This window comes from Arachis ipaensis, chromosome B03 (assembly GCF_000816755.2).
Source record: "Arachis ipaensis cultivar K30076 chromosome B03, Araip1.1, whole genome shotgun sequence".
Lineage (NCBI taxonomy): Eukaryota > Viridiplantae > Streptophyta > Magnoliopsida > Fabales > Fabaceae > Arachis > Arachis ipaensis.
This window is the reverse complement of record NC_029787.2, coordinates 75266064-75275336: the sequence shown is the minus strand read 5'-3', so window position 1 is coordinate 75275336 and position 9273 is coordinate 75266064. Positions and strand designations below refer to the sequence as shown.

The 9273-nt window shown below is 36.9% G+C and overlaps 1 pseudogene; it reads left to right on the top strand.

The window, feature by feature from the left end:
- LOC107633241 lies at nt 1591-6084 on the top strand (annotated as a pseudogene).

The window sequence follows — 9273 nt, the reverse complement described above, 5'->3', positions numbered from 1 at the left end:
AACTCACGATTGTTGGGCGTGTGACAGACGCAAAAGGATCAATGGATCCTATTCCAACATGATCGAGAACCGACAGATGATTAGCCGTGCGGTGACAGCACATTTAGAACATTTTCACTGAGAGGACGGAAAGTAGCCATTGACAACGGTGATGCCCAACATAAAGCTTGCCATGGAAAGGAGTATGAATGATTGGAAGAAGGCAATAGGAAAGCAGATGTTCAGGAGGAACAAAGCATCTTCATACGCTTATCTGAAATTCTAACCGAAGAATTACATAAGTATCTCTATCTTTATTTTATGATTTATTTATCTTTTAATTATCAATTCTCCATTACCATCTGAATTCGCCTGACTGAGATTTACAAGGTGACCATAGCTTGCTTCAAGCCGACAGTCTCCGTGGGATCGACCGTTACTCACGTAAGGTTTATTACTTGGACGACCCAGTGCACTTGCTGGTTAGTTGTGCGGAATTGTGACAAAGTGTGATTCACGTTTAAGAGCTCCAAGTCCTTTGGCGCCATTGTTGATGATCACAATTTCGTGCACCAGGAATCCTTTCCGGTGACCTAGGTTGCTAAGAACAGGTATCTTAGAGGTCTAGTTGGAAAACTTTATCTATCCTTTGTTTTTTCTTTATCTATCTTTTATGTTTCTGCTGTGTCTCTTTATGCCAATAAATTCCTCTTCTTGATGTCATTCTTTTCTTGTCCCATTCCATTAGGATTTTATTACTTTGAATGTATTAAACCATTAAACCCCAACTTTATTCTTTATCATCTGGTATCAATTACAGGTCGTATGTAGATTCTTATTTATCCACACGTTCCTTGGGTCTTGTTTAATCTCTTTATTTTTCTCTTCAATTTCTGCAAATTTACTTTAGATTAAAAAAAAAGAAAAAATTCCTCGTTAAATTCTATTACTGCAATTTCTGTTTATTCTAGTTAACAAAAAAAAAATGAAAAAAAAAGCATAAAAAAAACGAAAAAAAGGCAAAAAAAAAATTTAAATTTTCCCTTTGTTTTATCTTTTCAAATTTTCCTTGGGTTCCACTTAGGATTCAATTTTGCTAGTTTTTGTCATCCTAGTATCACTCCTTGATTCCTTTTTCACATACTTTAATTGTCTTCTTGTCAAGTTGAACATTTCTATCATTCAGATTATCTTAGTTTGGTGTCTCAATTCCTCATCTTCCGAAGTGCAACTTGTTAAGGCAATCCAAGAGTGGAAAAAGGCAAGAGTGGTGAGCTCATCAGAGGGTAAAAGCCACGTATTGAGTGAAACACGAGTGTCCTATTCCGAATGATACACGTGAGAAGAGTGCTGTAAGGTCTTCTTTTTTACAGGTTCATTGATGGCTAACACTGAAGGGAACCCCGATCCACAACTAACTTTTCGCCTCGACGCACTTTTCAGCATCCTTACAGGGATTCAACAACGTCTTGATGACATGGATTCTCGAATTAACTTTTTTCCCCTAGGCGAAAAGTATGGTCACGAGAATCTATTCATAATGATTCTACGGAGTCTGAGGAGGAGACTTCATCTAGATCCCGGCATCATAGACAACCGACAGATGTTGATAATAACCTTAATGCTATCAAAATGCGCATCCCAGAATTTAAAGGCAGAAGTGACCCTGAGGCGTACCTGGAATGGGAACGCAAGGTAGAGCTCTTATTTCAGTGTCATAACTACTCTGATGTAAAAATGGTAAGACTAGCGGCTGTAGAATTCTCAGATTATGCCCTTGTCTGGTGGGCCGAGCTGGACAAACAGAGGAGGTGGAATGGAAAACTACCAATTCTGTCTTGGGAGAAGATGAAGAAGGTCCTACGACAATGGTTTGTCCCTTCTTACTACTACAGGGAGCTACATCAATGGCTCCAACGGTTATACCAAGGTTCTAAGTTTGTAGATGAGTATCATAAGGAGATAGAGATGCTGCTAATCCAAGCAAACATTGAGGAGGAGTCTGAGGCTACTATGGCACGTTTCTTGAGTGGGCTAAACCAAGACATTGCAAATACTGTAGAACATCTCCCATTTGTGACTATAGAAGACTTGGTGAACCTAGCTATCAAGGTAGAAAGACAGCAAAAGGCGAAAGGGCTGCGTAATTCTACTTCAAGGTGGGATTCGAGAGGTGCTAATTTCGGGGAGAAGACTGGATCCAAACCTACCGAATTAAAGGAGAAGCCCACAGAGCAGCACAGGAAGACGCACACGCCTAATTCCACTTCTAAACCTCCTACACGGCATCGTGATATTACCTGCTTTAAGTGCCGCGGATTAGGCCATTATGCTTCCGAGTGTCCAAATAAAAGGACCATGGTAATTAAAGCAAATGATATTTTCTTAGAATCTGATAACTCAGATGGGTATGAAAACATGCCACATGCGGATGATGCTACAGATAATGAAGATATAGTTGAGTATGCTGTTAGTGGCGATACCCTTGTTACTAGGCAGATCTTAAATGTACAAGCCAAAGATGATCGTCTAGAACAGCGAGAGAACATCTTTCATACAAAAGTTTTATTGGGAGGTAAGGTTGGACTCATGATCATTGATGCTGGAAGTCATACAAACGTTGCTAGCTCTACTTTGATCACAAAATTGGGGTTGAAATGCACCAAACACCATAACCCTTACAAGCTGGAGTTGCTAAGTGATGTTGGTGAATTGAAGGTTATGAAGCAAGCCCGCATACAGTTCTCTATTGGGAGATATAGTGATGAGGTACTTTGTGACGTGGTTCCCATGCAGGCTTGTCATCTACTCCTAGGCCGTCCATGGCAGTATGATAGGAAGGTGGTCCATGATGGTTTCACAAACTGATACTCCATCACTTATCTTGGGAAGAAGATTGCCCTTGCACCTTTGACACCTAAAGAAGTATACCTGGAGCAACTGAGCATGTGCAAATCTACTAAAGAGTCTTTAGGATGTGAGAAAATTGAAAAATAAGAGGGTAAAGAGAGGGCTTTGAGAGATGAAACGTGTGAGAAAAAGATTCAGGGTCTGAGTAAAAAAGAGATTTCTAAAAGAGAAGCATCTCTGGAGAGTGAGAGTGCTCACCAAATATGTTTTTATGCAAAAGAGAGGGATCTGAAACATGCTAGTTTAGGAAAAAAAAGCATTGGTGTTAGTACGATTTAGAGAGTCTTTCCTTTCTACCATTGAAACTAACCATAACCTGCCTAGTACTTTTATTTCACTCTTGCAGGAATTTGGCGATGTATTTCCGGATGAGATGCCCTCAGGTTTACCTCCACTACGAGGCATAGAACATCAGATTGACTTTGTCCCCGGATCAAGTATTCCTAACCGGCCAGCTTACCAGACCAATCCTGAGGAGACGAAGGAACTACAACGGCAAGTCGAGGACCTTTTGGCTAAGGGTTTTGTGAGAGAAAGCATGCGTCCTTGTGCTGTTCTGGTACTATTGGTGCCCAAGAAGGCTGGCTCATGGAGGATGTGTGTTGACTGCAGAGCTGTAAATAAGATTACGGTAAAGTATCGCCATCCTATTCTTAGACTTGATGATATGCTTGATGAATTGCATGGTTCTGTTATTTTTACTAAAATAGATTTAAGGAGTGGTTATCATCAAATATGAATGAAACTTGGTGATGAATGGAAAACAGCTTTCAAAACTAAATATGGTTTGTATGAGTGGTTAGTTATGCCATTTGGTTTGACAAATGCACCTAGTACATTCATGAGACTAATGAATCATATGTTGCGAGAGTTTTTAGGTAAATCTGTGGTTGTTTATTTTGATGATATCCTTATCTACAGTAAATGTCTTGATGATCATATTTTGCATGTTCAATCTATTTTAGAGGTACTTAGAAAGGAAAAATTGTATGCTAATCTCCAAAAGTGCTCGTTTTGTCTTAGTAAAGTCGTATTCCTAGGTTTTGTGATAAGTTCTGCAGGAATTGAGGTAGATGACGAGAAGGTGAAGGCTATTAGACAATGGCCCACACCTCAGAATGTCTCTGATGTTAGAAGTTTTCATGGTCTTGCGGGTTTTTATCGGAGGTTTGTTAAAGATTTTTCTATTATTGCTGCACCTTTAACTGAAATCATCAAGAAACATGTCAACTTTAAATGGGATCAGGAACAAGAACTTACCTTTAACACCTTGAAAGAATTATTGTGTTCTGCCCCCATTCTTATTTTATCATATTTTTCTAAAACTTTTGAAATCGAATGTGATGCTTCTGGAATTGGTATAGGTGCTGTTTTGATGCAGGAAAAGCAAGCAATCGCCTATTTCAGTGAGAAGTTGAATGGGGCCCGTCTCAACTACTCCACTTATGATAAAGAGCTTTATGCCTTGGTGCAAGCTTTGGAAGTGTGGCAGCATTATTTGCTACCTAAGGAATTTGTGGTACATACTGACCATGAATCCCTCAAACACTTGAAGGGCCAAGAGAAGCTGAACAAGAGACATGCAAAATAGATAGAATTCCTTGAATCCTTTCCATATGTAATCGCCTATAAGCAAGGTAAAGAGAATGTGGTTGCTGATGCATTATCTAGAAGGTATTCCTTAATCACAACCCTTACTTCTAAACTGTTAGGTTTGAGTGTATGAAGGAATTGTATGCAACTGATTCTGCTTTTGCCTCTATCTATACTGCATGTGAACATGGTGCATATAACAAATTCTATAAGCATGATGGCTTTATTTTTTAGGGTAATAAGATTTGTGTACCTACTTATTCTATTAGGGAGTTACTTGTTCTAGAATCACATAGTGGGGGTTTGATGGGTCATTTTGGTGTGCATAAGACTTTGAATGTTTTATCTGAGCATTTTTACTGGCCCCACATGCGTAAAGATGTTGATAAATTTTGTGCCAAATGCATTGCATGTAAACAAGCTAAATCTAAGTCTTTACCACATAGTTTGTATACTCCTTTACCTGTTCCTGTGCATCCATGGGTTGATATTTCTATGGATTTTGTTCTTGGTTTGCCTAGAACTAGGAGAGGTCGAGATAGCATTTTTGTTGTGGTAGATAGATTTAGTAAAATGGCTCATTTCATTGCTTGCCATAAAACTGATGATGCCACACATATTGCTGACCTATTCTTTCGAGAAGTTGTGCGCTTACATGGTGTTCCCCAAACTATTGTTTCTGATCGTGATGTCAAATTCTTAAGTCACTTTTGGAAAGTTTTGTGGAGTAAGTTGGGAACAAAATTGTTATACTCAACTACTTGTCACCCTCAAACTGATGGTCAAACTGAAGTCGTAAATAGGACATTGGGAACCTTATTGCATGCTATTGTTGGTAAGAATTTGAAAACCTGGGAAGATTGTCTACCTTTTATTGAGTTTGCTTATAACAGGACAATCCATTCTTCCACTGGTTTTTCACCCTTTGAACTTGTCTATGGTTTTAATCCTCTCACTGTCTTGGATTTAATGCCTTTACCTTTGAGTGATCTTATTAGTTTAGATGGAGCTAGCAAGGCTGAGAAAGTTAAAGCAATACATGCAAGGGCTCGTGACCTAATTGAGAGGAAGAATAAAACCACGGCTGAAAGGATTAACAAGAGTCGAAAGCATATAGTCTTCGAACCAGGAGATTGGGTTTGGGTACATTTGAGGAAAGAGAGATTTCCTACTCAGAGGAAGACTAAACTTGATGGTAGAGGGGATGGCCCATTCCAAGTGCTTGAGAAGATCAATGACAACGCCTACAAGATTGACCTACTAGGTGAGTATCATGTCTCTGCTACTTTCAATGTTACTGATCTCTCTCCTTTTGATATAGAGACAGATTCGAGGACGAATCTTTTTGAGGAAGGAGGGAATGATACATGCTCGGAAAGACATTCTAAGACAAAAGGGCAGAATGGGAATTTCACACTTCCAGAGGGCCCCATCACTAGAGCACGTGCAAAGAAGCTCAAGGAGAGTTTTGGGAACCTGGCAGTGCTTGTGCATATGAAGTTACATCAAGTTCTAACCAAGGAAGAATGGGCAAGGCCCATTGGGCTAAGTCAGGACAGCAAGAAGCCCAATAATGCTTTCCGAATTCAATGGGAGGCATAATTTATCTTTAAATTTCGAAATTCTAGACTTTTGTTTTAGTTTGTCATGTGGTCAAAAGTTTGTTAGAATACTTATTTTAAATCTGCTATGCTTAGTAGTATTTTAGGGATTTTAAATTTAAATCAAATCTGATCTAATCTAATAATATCAAATCTGATTTAAATTAGTTATCATATCTTTAGGATTTTAAAATTTAAATCAAATCTGATCTAATCCAATAAAATCAAATCTGATTTAAATTAGTTATCTTATCTTTTAGTTAGTTGCTAGGTGCCTATTTAAACACCTTTGGTGAGACAATTTACATAACTTTGATGAATAAATTTCAGTTGCTTTTAAGCACTTTTTATTGTGTGAGAAGTGAGGTGAGTGATTTGCTTCACCTGTTGCATGAGGAAGATTGGAGGATCCAACACTAAGGTTATCTGCGTGGTGGTTTCTTTCAGTTTTCGTCCCTCTGTTCTAGGTTGTCAAGGACAGGTTCTTTGAAGGTCTAGTAGGGAATCCTTTCCGGTGACCAAGTTGCTAAGAACAGGTACCTTAGAGGTCTAGTAGGAAAACTTTATCTATCCTTTGTTTTCTCTTTATCTATCTTTTATGTTTCCGCTGTGTCTCTTTATGCCAATAAATTCCTCTTCTTGATGTCATTCTTTTCTTGTCCCCTTCCATTAGGATTTTATTACTTTGAATGTATTAAACCCTTAAACCCCAACTTTATTCCTTATCACTCCTTCTTAAGATTTTCACCTCTATGAATGTCATACGTGGTTTTGTTTTTAAATATACATGTACCTTTTGGGAGCACTACAATCAATCTCAACTTTCCTTCTCTGGTGAATCTCATTCTTATGAGTCAGTTTGATTCGTTTCAAAATAGTGCATCATTTATCCTCTCATTGTTTCTACCAGAGTTTTTAGTCAAAGATTTATCCTTGAGAAATTACTAATGATTGATTTGTCTTTCGAATGACTTTTGTATTCTTTTGGATCAATTGAAAGCTTGTTTGATGACTCATGCCTAGTGAATCTTGTTTGAACTACTTTGATTTAAGATCCTTTCTAGTATGGCTTGACACCTATTTAGTACATCTTAAACTTCTTGAATGTTCTTCTGAGATGGTGATTTCAATAACACTTTTGGAGTCTTGTTCTGAACTTTTTAAAGAAGTTTTGAATTCTTTTTGAAGAAATATTAAACAGAATTTATTTTCTGTTATTTGATTGAGATTGAAACCATTGTTCAATTTTGATGAAGTTAATTTAAAGTTGGCATACACTATTTTAAATGAAGTTTTGGAAAGCTTCCTTGTTTAGTGGAAATCGGTTCGTTTGTAACACACCACTTATTTCCTTTACCAAATTGTAAGCAAATTTTTACTTCGGAGTTTCTTTTCTAAAAAGACTTTAACTTCCTCTTTTGTACTTGCTATAAATGTTATACACGCTTGTTTGAATATGAAATTTTGAGAATTTTGAACAAGCATTTGATTACTTCCGAGTTTTTATAAATTGCTTTTGGTTAGGTCGTGCACCTAACTATCCTAAAATATTTGAGGAAATATTTTAGCTGTTAGCGAAACTTGTATGCATTTTGTTTTTAAAACTCTACATGATCTACTTCAACATGAAATTGTATTGAAGTAAAGCCACATTTATGCTTTTGCTACTCTCTTGAAGAATGTTTGTTGCTCAACTTTTCTTCTAGACTACAAAGTGGTTTTTTCGCAAGTTTTCGACTCTTTCATGAACAATGTATCCGAAAGTATTTGTAATCGTGCTCTTGAGTTCTGTGAGCTTTGTCTTGGGTTCGAGATATTCTTTCCTGTAAACCTCCTACTTCTTCGACTCAATTTGAATTTGTTTCGAACTAAGGCACTGGTTCTCTTCTTATTGGTCCTATTGAATTTCTTGGTTCCAAGGGTTATCTTTGAAGTTGTCAATTGATTTATTTCTAGCAAACTTCATTACTTGAGCGTCTCTGTTTATCTGGGAATTGGATACATTCTCTTAAATCTATGAGCATTATCCTTGATATTGTTTCTCCTTGCTAGAATCTTGTATCCTTCTTAGTAGACTCGAGAATTGTTTTGATATCACGTGCGACTTGTAGACGTAGTAACGCAATGCGTTAGTTCTTTAAGAGGTGACATGTGTATACAAAAGTTGAAGCGGTAGGTGTGCAACGTTATGTGTTTTGGGTGTTTCATTCCTTGCGAACGGGCTTGCAGTTGTCAGGCTTATGATCGGATATGAGGATTGTAAAGTGCTTAATGGGGTTTGAAAGTTAAAGCCTTGAGGTTGTTATGAGATTAGTGCGCAGATGTTAAGCACGTCGTTTTAACTCCATCCTATTTTATAGCCTTCGATGCCTTGCTCTTCTACCACATGTTGAACCATGTCACCTTTTTGCATTGAGCCTGTCTTGTAATGTTTGCTTTGCAACCATACTCCTACCTTTGCATCCTTATGCATATAACAATCAAAGTATTTTAAAACTGTATATATGTGTTTATATGTTGAGCTATTTTTGCTTCTTCCTGAAATGTGTTCCAGGATGAACTGTTATGAAATTTCCTTTGTTTTGTATCAATTTTTGAGGGCGAAAATTTTTATAAGGTGGGTAGAATGTAAGACCCAAAACCTTTGAAAAAGGGATATCATTAGCTAATTTCAAATTCAGTGTTTCTGTAGCTTTAATTTTAGAAATTTCTCTATTAAAGAAATTTAAAGCAAGTTTTGATTTATTGAATTTGAAATAAATTGAGATTATTATCCAATTTTATAATTATTGGATTGTTTTCTACATTCAAATTATAAAGTTGGTAGTTGTGAAATAATAAGGATTTCTATATGATTTGGATTAAATAATTAATATTTTAAATATTAAAACTGCTATTTTGAAAAATAGAGAAATTAATTATATTATTTCTAATTTTTAGATTTGGACATTTAATTAAAAATAACTTGTGAAATTGATAAGCAAATAGTATTTTCTATATATAATTAGTGTTGGATTTAATTTGGGTTTCAATTATTATATTATTCCCAATTTTATGTGAAATTACCATAAGGTCCCTAACCCTAATTTTTGAAAATGAAACCCTAACCCTGAAACTCTAACCCGTGACCCAATTACATTCTCCCCCAACCCAGCGGCAGCAACACAAATGCTCCCCCCTTTCCTCAAAC